This window comes from Microcaecilia unicolor, chromosome 3, assembly GCF_901765095.1.
Source record: "Microcaecilia unicolor chromosome 3, aMicUni1.1, whole genome shotgun sequence".
Classification (NCBI taxonomy): Eukaryota; Metazoa; Chordata; class Amphibia; order Gymnophiona; family Siphonopidae; genus Microcaecilia; species Microcaecilia unicolor.
This window is the reverse complement of record NC_044033.1, coordinates 313,573,783-313,591,798: the sequence shown is the minus strand read 5'-3', so window position 1 is coordinate 313,591,798 and position 18,016 is coordinate 313,573,783.

Below are 18,016 nucleotides of genomic sequence, written 5' to 3'. Positions count from 1 at the left end.
GCCTTGTTGCAGCTGATTCAAAAGGTGAGTGCCTGTGTTTTGGTATCAAATCTTGAAACTATCTTTCTAACTGATTGCATTGCATTGCTGATGCAGTTTCCTTGCTAATGCCACCACTAACCAGTGTCTGAGTAGAGCTCTGTGTTCACAAGATCCAGGAATGATGAATGCACTGTCCCTACCATTGGCATGTGAAGGGAGACCTTATTGCTATGTTATGAATGTTCAAGCACCCAGGTCCATGATTTTTCAACTGTTTGCTGTCTAAAAAATAGCCTGTTTACTCCATTTATTCTTGAAGGAGGGGCGGTAGGATGGTTATGATTATGGGGGGGTGGGGGAGAGGAGGGGGGACAGCTAAGTGCCTAAAGGTTACCTAGAAAGTGCAAAGCTGACGGCGTATCAGCCTTGTTTTAATGAGATATACCAAGCACTGCATGATTGGTGGAATTATAAACTTTTAATAAATATATATTACCTGGTACTTGCTATGGACTCATGGGAGAGCAGGGACTGGTAATGATTCTGGAAGAAATCGGTGAATGCTGTCAACACTGGTTGTGTAGAAAGCAGACTACTGATGGAAACCATAAAGTTGAACCATAGAAAATGATTGCAAAGAAAGACCATATGCCCGATCCAGTTCCTTTGAGATCTTGTGTGCTTGTCCCATGCTTCCTTGAATTCAGATACAGGCTTTTGTCTCCACCAGGAGGCCGTTTCATGCATTTGTATTTCTTTAGCTTATTCCTGAGTCTGTTCCCTTTCACCTGTGCCCTCTAATTGTAGAGCTGTTTTCAAGTTTATTATGGATTTACTATCCCGCCCATCATATAGTATCGAGGTGGCTTACAATTGCAAAACAAAATGGGGGGGGGGAGGGGGAGAAAAGGAAGGAAAAAAACAGGACAATGAGTAAGATAGGAGAGAGTGAACTACAATTTTAATAGGAGAGTAAGGAGCAGTACATAAGGGAGAGGAATAAGGCCATTCAAGTTTGCCTCAGAATGGCCATGGCTTTTAGTTATAGGTATCTGGAAATAAAAAAAGCTTTCAGCTGGAAGATTCTACTGCTCCTGAGTAACAGGAGCAGTAGAATTAGCCAAGTGAAAGTTAGTCACCAAGTATGATGGAGGATCTGCAATTAATGCAGTGATCAGTCAATATAGGTTGGAGGGAATGAGAGGAAGGTGGGGGCAGGTGGTAGAGGAGAAGGAAATCTGTTGGAGGAGAAGATCTGAATTGGAAATGTAATAGTTCTATTGGTGGATATGAGCTATGCTGAAAATCAATTAGAGGTAATTGTGAAAGAGACTCAAGTCCTGTGCATTTATGCTATGGAGGTATTTAAACATCTCTATTTCCCCTCAGCTTCTAAAATATACATATTGAGATGATCTGTAAGACTGATTTGATATGCTTATTGATGAAGACCACTGGCCATTTTAGTGGCTGCCAGAGTAAGATACAGCCTATAATTTAGAAGAATTCATGGCTGATGTGTTTTGGTAACTGGGCAAAACAGAAGGTTAGTAGTATTGCTGCACTGCAAAGGAGTTTTAGCCTTGGACAGGGCCGGTGTTGGACATGCTAGGGTCCAGAGCAGAAATTAAAGCGGGGGCCTTCTGATCCTCTCTCCTCTACCCCCAAACTCCCCATCTGCTATTACTACCACATATAGCAACTTTACATGACCACGCACAAAACACAGGCAACCCCTCACCAAATCCAGAACAAGGGATCAGAACTATAAAGACAAAAATTGATCTAGAAACCTCAAAGTTAAACTTGGCAAGTACTGCAACACTAGAGAAATAATTTTAAAAAATGCATTTCCTTGTGTACTGAACATGAACAAAGACGTCCCAAATCTAGTACTAGCAAAAGGCCTTAAAACCAGGCCTGAAAGAAACACAAACAATTGGAGCATAACTAAAGAATGATGTATATGGGCCAACATGATATGGTGTACCTATTGATGGAATAGACAGGGTCTGAAAAAGAAAAAAGTGCGTTGCTTCCAATTATGCTATCATGCCAAAGAATGAATCTGTATTCTGAAATCTGCTAATAAAAGCAGCTCAGAAAAACAGTGCATTTTGCAGCTGTGTGATAAACTCTCCTAAGGCTGGCTTTAGTTTTAGCTTTAACATGGTGCTGTGTGTTTGTTTATTTCCTCAAACACTCCTTGGGCTCTGAAATCTAAGAGCCAAGGTAAAGGCAAGGAAGTCCCCAGGTTTCTACAATCATCATTCTCATAGGCTGTATTCATTGAACAGCAAAATTTAAGATGAGATGAGCCACTGTTTTTGCATGACGAGGTTAGCAAAAATCCTGTTCCAGTTTTTGCTGCTTCATCTGGTTTATCGAGGAATTGTCATTTATGTCTCACTTCTGCTTTTACTTTTAACTACAATCATCAGGTTTAACCAAGGGGCTCATTTTCAAAAGAGAAAAAACACCCAAAAAGTGTAATAAAGCACCATTTGGACAGATTTCTTCTTAAAATGTCCAAATCTGTATTTTTGAAACCTGTTTTGTATACATCTATCCATGAATTTCATCTGTAATGTGTCCAAATCACAAGGGGGCATTTTGAAGGCAAGATTAGGGCATGCCTAATACTTGAACATTTTACAGTCATAATAGAACAAAACCAATTTGTTTAGGGCAAAAACGTCAATGTTTTGGTCTGTACCTGTTTTTCTAACTAATAAGACACAAAAGCGTGCCGTAAATGACCACTGGAGGAATTCAGGGAAGGGAAATGGGACTTGATATACTGCCTTTCTGAAGTTTTTGCAACTACATTCAAAGCGGTTTACATATATTCAGGTATTTATTTTGTACCAGGGGCAATGGAGGGTTAAGTGACTTGCCCAGAGTCAGAAGGAGCTGCAGTGGGAATTGAACTCAGTTCCCCAGGATCAAAGTCCACTGCACTGACCACTAGGCTTCATCTCCACTCCCCCTTTACTGATAACCCCCCCTACTCCTCCAGTAGGCACTGACCCCCCTCCACCCTCAAAAAATGTTAATAAAAAATAGTACTCGCCAGCCTCTATGACAGCCTCAGTTGTTATATTCTGGTTCATTACAGCAGAATGCAGGTCCCTGGAGTAGTGTAGTGCTGGGTGCAATGCACAGCAGACAGCTGGACCCAGGGCCATACCTCCCCCTACTTGTTACACTTGTGGTGAAAACTGTGAGCCCTCTAAACTCACCAGAAACCCACTGTACCCACATATAGGTGCCCTTTTCACCCATAAGGGCTATTGTAGTGGTGCAGTTGGGGGTAGTGGGTTTTGGAGGGCTCAGCAGACATGAAAAGGAACCAATAGTGGAATGTGTACCTGGGTGATTTTATATGAAGTCCACAACAGTGCCCCTTAGGGTCCTCCATTGCTCTCCTGAGGTGTGGGGACCAGTCTGCTAAAAATGCTGCCCTCTCCTACATCCCAATGGTTTGATTTTCTACGTTTTTCACTTGTGCATTTTATTTTCCGAAAATGGTCTGACAAGATAAATGCAAAGCACACCAAACATTCAGGCAGTCTCCACTGTGTTACAGCATGGTCAGTACAAATAGAGAATATTGCGCTTAATAAACTCAGTCTGAGTCTGTTCAGTAACAGTGAGTGAGCCTGCTGCTAGACACGGCCCCATACTCCAGACATGTGGCAGCTTAGGCGTGGACTAGAAACATGGGAACAGAAAAATGAAGGCAGATAAAGACCATACAGCCCATCCATACTGCCTATTATCTCTTCCTCTACCTTAGAGATCCTATATTCTTGTCCCAAGCTTGCTTGAATTCAGATACTGTTTTCATCTCCACCAGGAGGTCATTCCACAAATTCATCACCCTTTCTGTGAAGAAATACTTTCTCAGGTTACTTCTGAATTTGTCTTCTTTCACCTTCATCCTGTGACCCCCCCCCCCCTCGTTCCAGAGCTTCCTTTCTGTTGAAAGAGACTTGCCTCCTATGCATTTATGCCACAGAGGTATTTAAACATCTCTAGCATATCTCCCCTCTCCTGCCTTCTAAACAAACTGCCAAAAATCGTAGTAAGAATTTAAAGGAAAATTGTGATGGTATGTTAGTAAACATGAAAAAGAATGACTCCAATTTTGAGACAGTACTTAAAGATGTAAATTATAAACTAGACAAATTCAAACACGAAATAAGAGAGACCAAAGATATCAAATTCAATAGAGATGAGGCAGGTTATCGTAAATGATCCATTTATCCCTTCAACACAACGCTAAAATATACATTAACACTAGAAAAGAGAGGCCATCCATCTCTAAAACAGCACAGACTGTTCCACAACATAGCACTAATACACATAAAGAGAACAGTAGAAAGAGGATTAGAAGTGAGTTGGGAGATGTATACACTTCTCCATTCAACAGTCCGGTTGATCTACGACTACCACAGTTATCCTCTCCACTACCAGACTCTCAACAGGCTTTTTTAGATCTGATATGGGAGAGACAGAACAGAGCCCAACCTTCTTGACCACCATATCCTCCACAGGACAGACAATATCCACCTCCAAAACAGATTTTATCCTACTACCAGAGGATGAGGACATGGTAGGGGAACTTTCAGACCATACCCACAGATGAGGAGAGAACACCAGCTAGGCAGCTGGAGATAGAAATCCCAGTGTTCAACCTTTCAAGTACCGAAATCTCAGAAATAGAATACACGTGCTACAAAAGGGCCTTTCCTTTGTGCCCACTACAAAATACAATCTTTTTCAAACTAGAGTGGACCTTTTTAAGTTCATCTGGAAATCACACTTAATTTTTCTCACAACAAATACCTAGTGTTGATCTATCAGTGGTTAAGAATCACTCTACCTGGGTACCTCAAGGACCAATGGATCCTCTAATTCAAGAATTTAACTCATGTGTCCAGAAACCTAAAATACACAAATTCCTCACTAATCCCGCAGGGGAAACCAATCATCTCTGCCAATGGTTCCATTGTAGAACCTATCTCAACATTTGTCGACTTCTTTCTAAGGCCTTTCATACTGCAAATCCCTTCTTACATTTGTGACTCAACCCACATGATACAGCTACTTCAGGAGTACCAGGAAGATCTCTGAGATAATCTTGGTTACTATGGATATTGAGGATCTTTATACCAATATTCCACAGCTAGAATCATGATTATCATCAAAGAAATCCTAAGAACAAGAACTATATACAGACGCATACCTAATTGCTTCATTGTCACCCTTGCAAGTATAGCCTTGATCAACAACTTTTTTTATCAACAAATGAGCACACAATGGGAGCTTCCATGGTTCTGGATCTAGCCAATTTATATGTCACCAGTTTTGAAAGAAAAGTCCTTGCCACACACCCCTTCCAAGAACACATAAGATTCTACAAGTGCTATATTGATGATATTTTCATTTTATGGAAAGGTTATACAATGATCCTAGAAGAATTTCATACTTGGCTAAATAGACAAGATGAAAATCTCAAATTCAAGATGCAACACAGTTCTTCAGAAATCAGCTTTTTGGACCCTCTCATCATCAAAGAAAGTGACCATCTTAAAACCAGCCTTTTTCAGATACCCACAGATCGAAACACCTACCTACATTATAATAGCTACCATCATCAAGCGCTAAAAAGAAATCTACATTTATGCCAGTTTTTGTGTTTAAGAAGTATTTGCACAGATTTGGAAGATTACAATCGTGAAGCTGGTCTGATGCAAGAAAGGTTTAAAAACAGGGGCTATCCTAGAAAACATATTACAAGTGGACACCATAGAACCATCATGGAGGACAGAGAAGAACTAATTCATCAGAAGAAATTTGAGACACCAGATTCCCCATTTCTCATACCTGTCTACATATATTTAAAAAAGTATGAAACACCGGCACATCCTTGAAGGTCTCTAATGCTTCAAGAATAAATGTCTTATATCACCTTCAAGAGACAAAAACCTCAAAGAAAAATTGGTCCCATCTTACCTTCCAGAACCCCCAAGTGAGAGGAGTCATACACACAGACCTATAGTCACTGCAGATGTGGGAAAGCGGCGTTTGTGAACATGCTCTCAAAATAACTACGTTTATCCATCCAAGGACTAAGAAATCATATTTTCTCCATCATTCACCTAATTGCAACACTGCCAACATCATATACATAATTATCTGCCCATGTAATTTGCTATACATCGGCAAAACGACAAGAATGATCAAAACTAGAATAATCAAACATTGCAGTAATATTAGGCGTAACAACCTGACAGCACCACTGGTCAAACATTGGCAGGATGCAGGGCACACTATAGAGGATCTGAAATTCTTAGTTTACAAGCAGGCTTATTTTCGAAAGAGAAGGATGCCCATCCTCAGACACAAATCGGGAGATGGGCGTCCTTCTCTCAGGGTCGCCCAAATCGGCATAATCGAAAGATGATTTTGGGCGTCCTCAACTGCAGTCCGTCGCGGGGATGACCAAAATTCATGGGGGCTTATCGGCACCGTACCGAAGGCGGGGCTGGGGCATGATTTAGAGATGGGTGTCCTCCGCCTATAATGGAAAAAAAAGGGCGTCCCTGACGAGCATTTGGATGACTTTACTTGGTCCATTTTTTTTCATGACCAAGCCTCGAAAAGGTGCCCGAACTGGCCAGATGACCACCGGAGGGAATCAGGGATCACCTCCCCTTACTCCCCCAGTGGCCACCAAACCCCTCCCACCCACCCCCAAAAAAAATTTAAACATTTTTTGCCAGCTTTTATGCTGCCTCAAATGTCATACCCATCTCCATTACTGCAGTATGCAGGTCCCTGGAGCAGTTTTTATTGGATGCAGTGCACTTCAGGCAGGCGGACCCAGGCCCATCCCCCCCTACCTGTTACACTTGTGGTGGTAAATGTTAAGCCCTCCAAATCCCCCCAAAACTCACTGTACCCACATGTAGGTGCCCCCCTTCACCCTTAGGGCTATGGTAGTGGTGTAGGGGCATCATCACCTCCTTTTTCCTACTGGCCATTCCTCTCCCAATGCACCCAAGCATCCTTCTAGCTTTCGCTGTTGCCTTTTCTACCTGTTTGGCCACCTTAAGATCATCACATACAATCACACTCAAGCTTTGTTCTTGTAAACCATGGTGTGTGGTTTATGCTTTTCCCAGAGTGGAAGTTTGCTGGTGTTTTACATCTCTTAGAGAGTTATTGATTATGTTGTTTGACTACATCTGGCAATTTCTAAATTGAATTCACCTTTTCATGGTGATTCATTGTGCCTTTTTTAATATCAACTCAGATTGAAGCATTTAGACTCCTGAGGCAGGTGCACAGCACTGAAACTCAGGACTGCGTCAAGTCCTTTTACAACATTTATGTTGATTAACTATTAATAAATATCGCTGTGTTAGAACTTCTGTGGTTGTGCCCCCCCCTTTTTTTGTATTTTGCCACCTTAATATCATCACACATGATCACACCCAAGTCCCACCCCTCTTTCATGTACAAAAGTTCTTCACCCCCCCCCCCCTTAAATGTACTATTCCCTTGGGTTTTTGCAGTCCAAATTTATGACCTTGCATTGTTTAGCATTAAACCCTTAGCTGCCAAATTCCAGACTATTCTTCAATCTTTGCCTGTCCTTCCTCATGTTATCCACACTATCAAGTGTGTCTACTGTATAGCAGATTTTAGTATCATCTGCAAAGAGGCAAGCTTTACCAGACTGCCCTTCCATAATATTGCTTACAAAGATGTTCAAAAGAGCCAGCCCAAGAACGGAACCTTGCCGCAAAGGGTACAAAATTAAGTGGCAAAGGTTTTAAGATTCTCCCAATGTAGCACTTTGGCAACACATGTAAAACTGTCATACCAATAATGTTATCTGAATCTGAAGATTCTCAACTATTCTGTGGTAGGATTGTATAATTTGCATCAGTTTAACAGTAATAGCATAAAAAGGATTGAAGAAAGAATGAGTGGAAAGAGGAGATGATCATCTCTTCTTTTATAGTCAATTATTCTAATTAGGATAACAAAAGGAGAGTTTTCATTAGAGTTTTAATTACATTTAATTAGTTTCTGAGAAGCAAACACTAAATAAATTACACATTATACCATATAATCTTAAGATTCTTTATATTAATCTAATATCCCTAGTACCTTAAGAAGTTTTATTTAAACAACTCTATAATACTAAGATGCAGACAGCAGTTCAGCAATGAGAGGGGTGCTATCCAGCCTTTCCCATTGAGTGTCACATGTATGATTATCTCCCAGTTGATGAGCAGATATGTATGTGCTTGATGCAAAGAGCTCATAGCTCTTAGAATACAAGTCCATTCTCTTGAGGCTAGAGTAGCAGACTTGGAGGAGCTAAGGGAGACAGAGAGGTACATAAAGGAGTCCTACAGGGACATTGTAGAGAAGTCCCACCTCCAGTCTGGCAGCCCTTGCTCTGCCTTGGAGGAGGAAGGTCTCTTAGAAAAACAGCATTACCTTGATGAAGTTGGAAGTAATTCTGTAGCCAAGACCAGCCCAAAAGGGGGATGCAGTATCCTTTCACACCAAGGATGCGTCTCCAGGAGCTTCTGCCCAGGAGGAAAGGGTTATGATGGCTGATGTAGATTACTGGGTGACTTGTGCATGTGAGAATCACCTGGTTATTTGGCTGCCTGGTGCGAAGATGGTGAATCTCATGCGTCGCCTAGATAGGATTTTAGATAGTGCTGGGGAAGAACCAGCTGTCTCGGTATATGTAGGTACCAATGATATAGGAAAATGTGGGAGGGAAGTTTTGGAAGCCAAATTTAGGCTCCTGGGTAGAAAGTTGAAATCCAGATCCTCCAGGATAGCATTTTCAGAAATGCTCCCCCTTTCAATGCACAGGACCCGAGAGACAGGCAAAGCTCTGAAGTCTCAATGCATGGTTGAGACGATGGTGCAGGGATGAGGGATTTAGATTTGTTAGGAACTGGGCAACATTCTGGGAAAGAAGGAGCCAGTTCCAAAAGGATGGGCTCCACCTTAACTGGGATGGATCCAGGCTGCTGGCACTAACATTTAAAAAGAAGACACAGCAGCTTTTAAACTAAAATGGGGGTGGGGGGGGGGGGGGAGCCGAAAGGTGAGTCAGTTGATTTTCAGAAAGCTTTTGACAAAGTACCTCAGAGAGACTCCTGAGAAAATTAAAGAGACATGGAATGGGAGACAATGTCCTTCTGTGGATTAAGAATTTGTTATTGGACAGAAAACAGAGGGTAGGGTTAAATGGCCATTTTTCTCAATGAAGGAGGGTGAATAGTGGAGTGCCACAGGGATCTGCACTGGGACTGGTACTATTTAACATATTTGTAAATGATCTGGAAATTGGAATAGCAAGTGAGGTGATTAAATTTGCAGATGTCATGAAACTATTGTCAAAACGCATGCGGATTGTGAAAAATTGCAGGAAGACGTTAGGAAACTGGAAAACTGGACATCCAAGTAGCAGATGAAATTTAATGCAGGCAAATGCAAAGTAATGCACATTGGGAAGAATAATCTGAATCATAGTTATCTGATGCTAGGGTCCACTTTAGGAGTCAGTATTCAAGAAAAAGACCTAGGTGTCATTGTAGACAATACGCTAAAATCTTCTGCCTAGTGTGCGGTGGCGGCCAAAAAAGCAAACAGGATGCTATGAATTATTAGCAGAGGAATGCAAAATAAGACCAAAAATGTTATAATGTCGCTGTATTTCTCCATGGTGTGACCTCACCTTGAGTATTGTGTGACATCTGCTGGCTAAATTTAGATCACATGATATGGGGTTACAAGAGTTCTGATGCTTGGTTCCTGGCCTCAGGACTATTGAAGGAATGCTTAAACTGGGCTGGTGGTGGTGGTGCCTATTAAAAATTAGTGGAAAATCCTTAGGTAGTTGTGAATGAAGGCTCAGGGCACCAGTAGAAACTGGGCTGCAAAGAGAAAGGAGGACCTACCAGCAGTACTGCCAGATGGTGAAAACTTTTCCAGCCCAAAGTAGCCCCCAAATAGCCCAATATTAATATAAATATTAAGCTCAATATTAATATTAATAAGCGCATTGTTAATATTAATAATGTAATTGTAATAATCAGAATCAGCATCAGCATAATAATCAGTACAAATTCATAATCCATCCATCCACCCACAAAACAAAAAGAGCAAGTTCCTACCTCAAACCATCTCTCTCTTTTGATCTAGGCACAGGAAAACAAAGATTTTACATGTTTCCAGGTTTCAAACTAAATCATGTTTAATGTGGGATATAAATATTATAAATAAATAAATAAATAGGTAGAAACTCTGAATGTTGAGCACCTAATTCTCATAACATGATGTCTGCTTTAGTGGTCAATTGTGAAGCTCTGCGTACGACTGGTAGCGCTGTAGAAAAGATTTGTAGTAGTAGAAGCAGCAACAACATTTGAACAGAGTGAGTTTAGGCAGTGGCGTACCAAGGGGGGGGCGGTCTGCCCCGGGTGCATGCCGCTGGGGGGGGGGGGGTGCCGCGTGCCTGTCGGCTCCGCTCGTTCCCTGCTCCCTCTACTCCAGAACAGGTTAGTTCCTGTTCCGGGGCAGAGGGAGCAGGGAACGAGCGAAGCCGACAGACGCGTGGCACCCCCCCCCCCCCCAGCAGGTAAAAATGCACCCGGGGGGGTGCCCTTTCATCAGTGGGAGATGTCCTTTTGCCGGGGGTGGAGCGCATCAGCAATCCGCCCCGGGTGTCAGCCACCCTAGGAACACCACTGAGTTTAGGATGTAGAACTGCAACACAAGGAAAGGAGCCCTGGTGTGCACAGCACACAACCAGTAAGGTAGCTACGTGGGGGCACGGGGGCCTAGCCCCCCCAAATTTCCTGTGGGCCCCTGGTTTTGCTGAAGGGTGTCCCAACCCCCACCAGCTGAAAGCATTGTCCAGCGCCAGTCTCCAGCACCGCCATGTTGCCTGCCCTGCTCTGCCTTCCCCTCACATCTGGCACACTCTTTTTAGTGCAACTGAGCATGCTCAGTTTCACTAAAAGAAGCGTGCAGGACGTGAGGGGAAGACAGAGCAGGGCAGGCAATGTGGTGTTGCTGGAGACCGGCGCTGGACAACACTTCAGCTGGCGGGGGTTGGGGACTCCTGCCAGCCAAGGTATTTGCTGCGGCAGTGGGTGGGAAGTGGCAGGGCGGTGGACCAAAATCTGCCCTCTCCCACCACGAGGTCTGGCTAAGCCCTTGCACACAACTGAGATCTTTTCTGCAGTAAGTGGGTGACTAAGTTGAGAGGGGATACAGTGCTATTTTCTAGGAAAAAAAGTGCCAGTATTCATATACAGGGCCCCATATGAGTGACTGTAATGTACTGGTTAGAGCAGTAAGCTGCAACGAGGGAAGCCCGGACCAAATCCTCCTGCTGCTCCCTGTGATCTTGGGCAAGTCACACCTAGAGGGGCATAATCGAACGCGAACGCCCATCTCCATGGGCATCTATGTACGAGAACGGGTACGTGAAGGGGCGGGACAGACCGTACTTTCGAAAAAAATGGGTGCCCATCTTTTTTTCCAATAATACGGTTTGTGCCGGGCAAATGCATCGGATATGTGCAGATTTGAGCTGGGCGGTGTCGTTTTTAAGCTATAATGGAAAACGAAGGCGCCCAGCTAAAAAACGAACAAATCCAAGGCATTTGGTCGTGGGAGGGGCCAGCATTCGTAGTGCACTGGTCCCCCTCACATGCCAGGACACCAACTGGGCACCCTAGGGGGCACTTGCTGTGATGAAGTTGGATATGGCATTTGAGGCTGGCATACAGGCTGGAAAAAAAGTTGTTAAAGTTTTTTTTTTTTTGGTGGGAGGGGGTTAGTGACCACTGGGGGAGTCAGGGGTGGTCATCTGGTCATTTAGGGCACTATTTTGGGACTTGTTCGTGAGAAAAAAGGGTCCAAAAAAAGTGACCTAAATTCTCGCTAAAAACGGCCATTTTTTTCGATTATCGGCCAAAGGCGCCCATCTCTGCTCGGCCATTAAACACACCCCAGTCCCGCCTTCACCAAGCCTCTGACACGCCCCCATCAACTTTGTTCATTCCCTCAACAGATTGCAATTGCAGGCGCCTAAAATCGACTTTCAATTATACCAATTTGGGCGCCTTTGCGAGATAGGCGCCCATCTCCTGATTTGGGTCGAAATATGGGCGCCCATTACTTTTGAAAATAAGGCTGCTAGTGTACCTGAATGAGATTTACTTTGAGCTATTACTGGAAAGGGGTGAGCTAAATCCACAGAGCCATACCCCCTGCAACTAGCCACAGATCATGTGAAAAGACAGCACTGCAAATATTACATCAGTCTCTAGAACACTAACACACCTCTTATTGGGAAAACAGAACAAGCAGGATTTTCTACACAAAAACTATGTCAGAGAAATACCATACCTTAGTCACATATGCAGAACATGCACAGCCTCATCCAGCATCTCCCCTTTCTCTTCTCTTCCCTTCCCTCGATCTATGTCCAGCATCTCCCCTCTCTTCCCCATCCATGTCTAGCATCTCCCCTATCTCTTCTCTTCTCTTCCCTCGATCTATGTCCAGCATCTCCCCTCTCTTCCCCATTCATGTCTAGCATCTCCCCTATCTCTTCCCTTCCCTCAATCTATGTCCAGCATCTCCCCTCTCTTCCCAATCCATGTCTAGTATCTCTCTCCTATCTCTTTTCTTCCTTCCCATATCCATGTCAAGCATCTCCCTTTTTTCTTTCCTGGCCTTATCCAGCAGCTTCAGTTCATATCCTTCATCTGTTCCCTTCCCTCTCAGTCCTCTCATTTCCCTTTCTTACACCGTTACCATTAGTGTTGCTGCTGCCGCCACTGTTCCCATCTTCCCACATACAGTGGTGGAAATAAGTATTTGATCCCTTGCTGATTTTGTAAGTTTGCCCACTGACAAAGACATGAGCAGCCCATAATTGAAGGGTAGGTTATTGGTAACAGTGAGAGATAGCACATCACAAATTAAATCCGGAAAATCACATTGTGGAAAGTATATGAATTTATTTGCATTCTGCAGAGGGAAATAAGTATTTGATCCCCCACCAACCAGTAAGAGATCTGGCCCCTACAGACCAGGTAGATGCTCCAAATCAACTCGTTACCTGCATGACAGACAGCTGTCGGCAATGGTCACCTGTATGAAAGACACCTGTCCACAGACTCAGTGAATCAGTCAGACTCTAACCTCTACAAAATGGCCAAGAGCAAGGAGCTGTCTAAGGATGTCAGGGACAAGGTCATACACCTGCACAAGGCTGGAATGGGCTACAAAACCATCAGTAAGACGCTGGGCGAGAAGGAGACAACTGTTGGTGCCATAGTAAGAAAATGGAAGAAGTACAAAATGACTGTCAATCGACAAAGATCTGGGGCTCCACGCAAAATCTCACCTCGTGGGGTATCCTTGATCATGAGGAAGGTTAGAAATCAGCCTACAACTACAAGGGGGGAACTTGTCAATGATCTCAAGGCAGCTGGGACCACTGTCACCACGAAAACCATTGGTAACACATTACGACATAACGGATTGCGATCCTGCAGTGCCCGCAAGGTCCCCCTGCTCCGGAAGGCACATGTGACGGCCCGTCTGAAGTTTGCCAGTGAACACCTGGATGATGCCGAGAGTGATTGGGAGAAGGTGCTGTGGTCAGATGAGACAAAAATTGAGCTCTTTGGCATGAACTCAACTCGCCGTGTTTGGAGGAAGAGAAATGCTGCCTATGACCCAAAGAACACCGTCCCCACTGTCAAGCATGGAGGTGGAAATGTTATGTTTTGGGGGTGTTTCTCTGCTAAGGGCACAGGACTACTTCACCGCATCAATGGGAGAATGGATGGGGCCATGTACCGTACAATTCTGAGTGACAACCTCCTTCCCTCCGCCAGGGCCTTAAAAATGGGTCGTGGCTGGGTCTTCCAGCACGACAATGACCCAAAACATACAGCCAAGGCAACAAAGGAGTGGCTCAGGAAGAAGCACATTAGGGTCATGGAGTGGCCTAGCCAGTCACCAGACCTTAATCCCATTGAAAACTTATGGAGGGAGCTGAAGCTGCGAGTTGCCAAGCGACAGCCCAGAACTCTTAATGATTTAGAGATGATCTGCAAAGAGGAGTGGACCAAAATTCCTCCTGACATGTGTGCAAACCTCATCATCAACTACAGAAGACGTCTGACCGCTGTGCTTGCCAACAAGGGTTTTGCCACCAAGTATTAGGTCTTGTTTGCCAGAGGGATTAAATACTTATTTCCCTCTGCAGAATGCAAATAAATTCATATACTTTCCACAATGTGATTTTCCGGATTTAATTTGTGATGTGCTATCTCTCACTGTTACCAATAACCTACCCTTCAATTATGGGCTGCTCATGTCTTTGTCAGTGGGCAAACTTACAAAATCAGCAAGGGATCAAATACTTATTTCCACCACTGTATATGGCAGAAGTAAAAATGAAACTGAAGAGAAGGGGCCCTGGAGTCTGTATGAAGGCTCCGCCTCTGCAGATCCCATTCACTCTGATGCAGACTTCTGTGCCGGAGGGGTAGAACAGACAGACATTGAACCAGTGCACAGGCGCAAGAACCCAAGTTGGTCTTTTGCTTTCACTATTGGTGGCCATTTTTGAAAGGTTGGAAAAGACTACTGCCTGGGGGATAAAAAATAGCCTGTAGAAGTGAAAGGTCTTTGAAACATCTGCTAGTCCTTCCCCTCCTGCAGTTATCATTAATCCTTTCTTCCACCACAGCTGCCTGGCCACTGGACCCTGTTTAGTCTCCTGGGAAAGTCGTACCAGTGCTGCAAAACTGGTTGGATCTGTCAATTTGAGCTGTAAACACTGAACGTCTGTATCCACTCCTACCTTTCAGCTTAAGCAAAGAAGTGGTAAATTTCAGACAGAACCTTCTCCTTTGCAGCAGGGCAAGAAGCTAAGTGAGACTAACACCCTTACTCCTGATTGACAAAGAGGAGAGAAAACGGAAGCTCCTGTCTTAAATGTCTCCTTGAAAGTTTTATTTCACTGCCTAGTACCAGAAGGGCTGGAGCAGTGCGTAAATAATGCCTGTACAGCTAAAATGAGTCTTCTGGGTCTTCCCGACTCCTCTGCGCCTCCCCCCTCCTCCCATCACAGCCTTAATTTTGCACAAATGAATCTCTCCATGCCCTGGAGCCATGCAGCGAGGGAGTGTTGCTGCATTGTAATGAGGAAGAGAGTATCAAGGAGATATATAATGTGGGTTCCCACCTTCCTCATACACGACTTCATTTTTAAGGCACATAGATTAAGATGGAAAAAAAAAAGAGGGTGGGGGGAGACAGGGCTTAGGCAAGATGAGTTATATTCTTTCCAGAATTAATGTGAATACCTTGGTTTTCTAACTAGGCCTTGCAGCAGGGCCTCAGCACAGTATAAAAGACCCAGAAACTGCCAGTAAATTCCTTTCATGGCAGGGGCCCTGGTGTGAAGTGCCCAGAGCCATTAATGCCCTCCCATTACAAGCCACCTGGAAGCAAAATGACAAGAGGTAATTCATTTGTTAACCAAGATTAAACCAAACGCTTTGTGTGTAGTTGGCACCAGAGCTGGGATTAGAACCTAGACAGAGGGAGATTTAAGAAAAAAAGGGAATTCTATAAGCTGGCGCTTAAATACAGGTGCTAGAAATGCATGTATGTTATAGAATACTCATGGTTACATGCGTGACTGAAAGTCTGTGACTGAAAGTTATCTGTGCGAGTGCTAGGTGCTGTTCTGTAACCGGTGTGTGTAAGTCGCTTGGGGGGCATTCTATAAATGGCACTCAAAATTCAGTGCCAAAAAAAAAATCTGCACTGACCAGTATTCTATAATGGGTATTCTGGGACTGGCACCCTTAGAAATACTGCGTAGTGACGGGATTCATGCTCAGCTGTGGAAATGAGGAGTTACACCAACTGAAACCAAGTGTAAATTCCAGCATGCAAGCTGGGTGTGGATCTCCCAAATTCTATAATAGTGTGCGCATTTTAAGGGAATGCCCCTGGCCCACCTACACCCCTCCCTTTGCAAAGCCAGATGGAAACACTTAGACGCTATTCTATTAATGAGCGCATAAGTGTATTTTTGTGCAGATCTGCAATTTCTGCGCCATTTCAGCGACTTGCAGCCATTAGAATGCCTTTTCATGCTGAAAATATGGCACAGAAGTAGCGCCTAATGTTTGCACCATATATAGAATTTTCCCCTTAGCATGCATGGTCAGTGGCAGGGGCGTAGCCAGACTTCGGCAGGAGGGGGGTCCAGAGCCCGAGGTGAGGGGGCACATTTTAGCCCTCTCCCACAGCGCCACCAACCCCCACACCACTTTTGACCCCCCCCCCGGCGCCACCACCCCTCCCCATCCCTTTCGACCCCCCCTCCCGCCGCCACCAATCTTCCCCCGCCACCGCCAGGTACCTTTGTTGCTGGGGTCCCCAACCCCCGCCAGCTGAAGTCCCCTTCAGCGCCGGTCTGGATTCTGTTTCTGTGAGTCCTGACGTCAGGACTCACAGAAACAGAATCCAGATCAGCAACGCGCCCGAGACCGACACTGAAGAGGACTTCAGCTGATGGGGGTTGGGGACCCCTGCCAGTAAAGGTACCTGACGGTGGTGGCGGGAGAGGGTTGGCGGCAGTGGGAGGGGGTGGCGGTGTGGGGGGGTGAAAGCAGGGGAGCCAGGGCTAAATCTGCGGGGGCCCATGCTCCGTGGCCACACCTAACTATGCCCTTGGTCAGTGGTCTTTGTCTTAAAGCATACGGGGACAGACTTCAAGACCTCAATATGTATTCTTTGGAAGAAAGGCGGGAGATATGATAGACATTTAAATACCTATGTAGCAGAAATGCACAAGAAACAAATCTCTTTCAAATGAAAGGAAGCTCTGGAACGAGGGGGTAATAGGATGAAGGTGAAAGGGGATAGACTCAGACTTAACCTGAGGAAATGCTTCTTTGTGGAAAGGGTGGTGAATTCATGGAATGGCCCCCTCGTGGAAGTGGTGGAGACAAAAACAGTATCTGAATTCAAGAGAGCTTGGAGCAAGTACATAGAATCTCTATGGGAGTGATAGGGAGAGTAGATGGCATGAATGGACAGACAGACAGGATAGGACATGTGGTTTTTATCTGCCTCCATTTTTCTCTGTTTCTAACTGAAGGGGGCATACACGAGGGCGGAGAATGTGTCAAGAATCATCATTGCGGCATAATGTAAGCCACATTGAGCCTGCAAATAGGTGTGAAAATGTGGAATACAAATGCAGCAAATAAATAAAACAAATAAATGCACAACTTATACTATCAGCTGCACACATCGCATGGCACACCTAGGAGCCCCCAGTTACACCAGCCAATGACATGACATAAGTTGGCCCAGTTAACTTTCAGCTTGCAAATGTGGCTGTGTACTAGTTTCCTATAGTAGCTTAGATGCACCCAGAAGCTGATATAGAATCGGCGCTAAGCACGCCCCATTGTGGTTTCTTCATCTTGGTGACAGTTTATAGAATTTGCTCGAGCCAGTGTTAAAAGCACATATGTATGTGCTCATGTTTTCACACAGGATAGATCAGGGGTTCTCAACCCAGTCCTCGGTACACACCTAGCCAGTCGGGTCTTCAGGGTATCCACAATGATATGCATGAGAGACATTCATTCTATGCAAATCTAACTCATGCATATTCATTGTGGGTATCCTGAAAACCTGAGTAGGTAAAGAACCCCTGATATAGATGGATATAGATACTGTGTATGCCAGATGTTCGTAATTTGGGCCTAGTGTCCTGTCTCCTGTTCAAGTGGGGACAGACTAATGCAGGCGTTCACTCTTCTCCTTACTCCCTTGGTGTGGTCAGTGCAGATCAGGCAGTCAACCTTTCCTAACACACTCCAACAGCAGGAATGGGCCTTAATTGCATGCCAGTGTCAGTCTC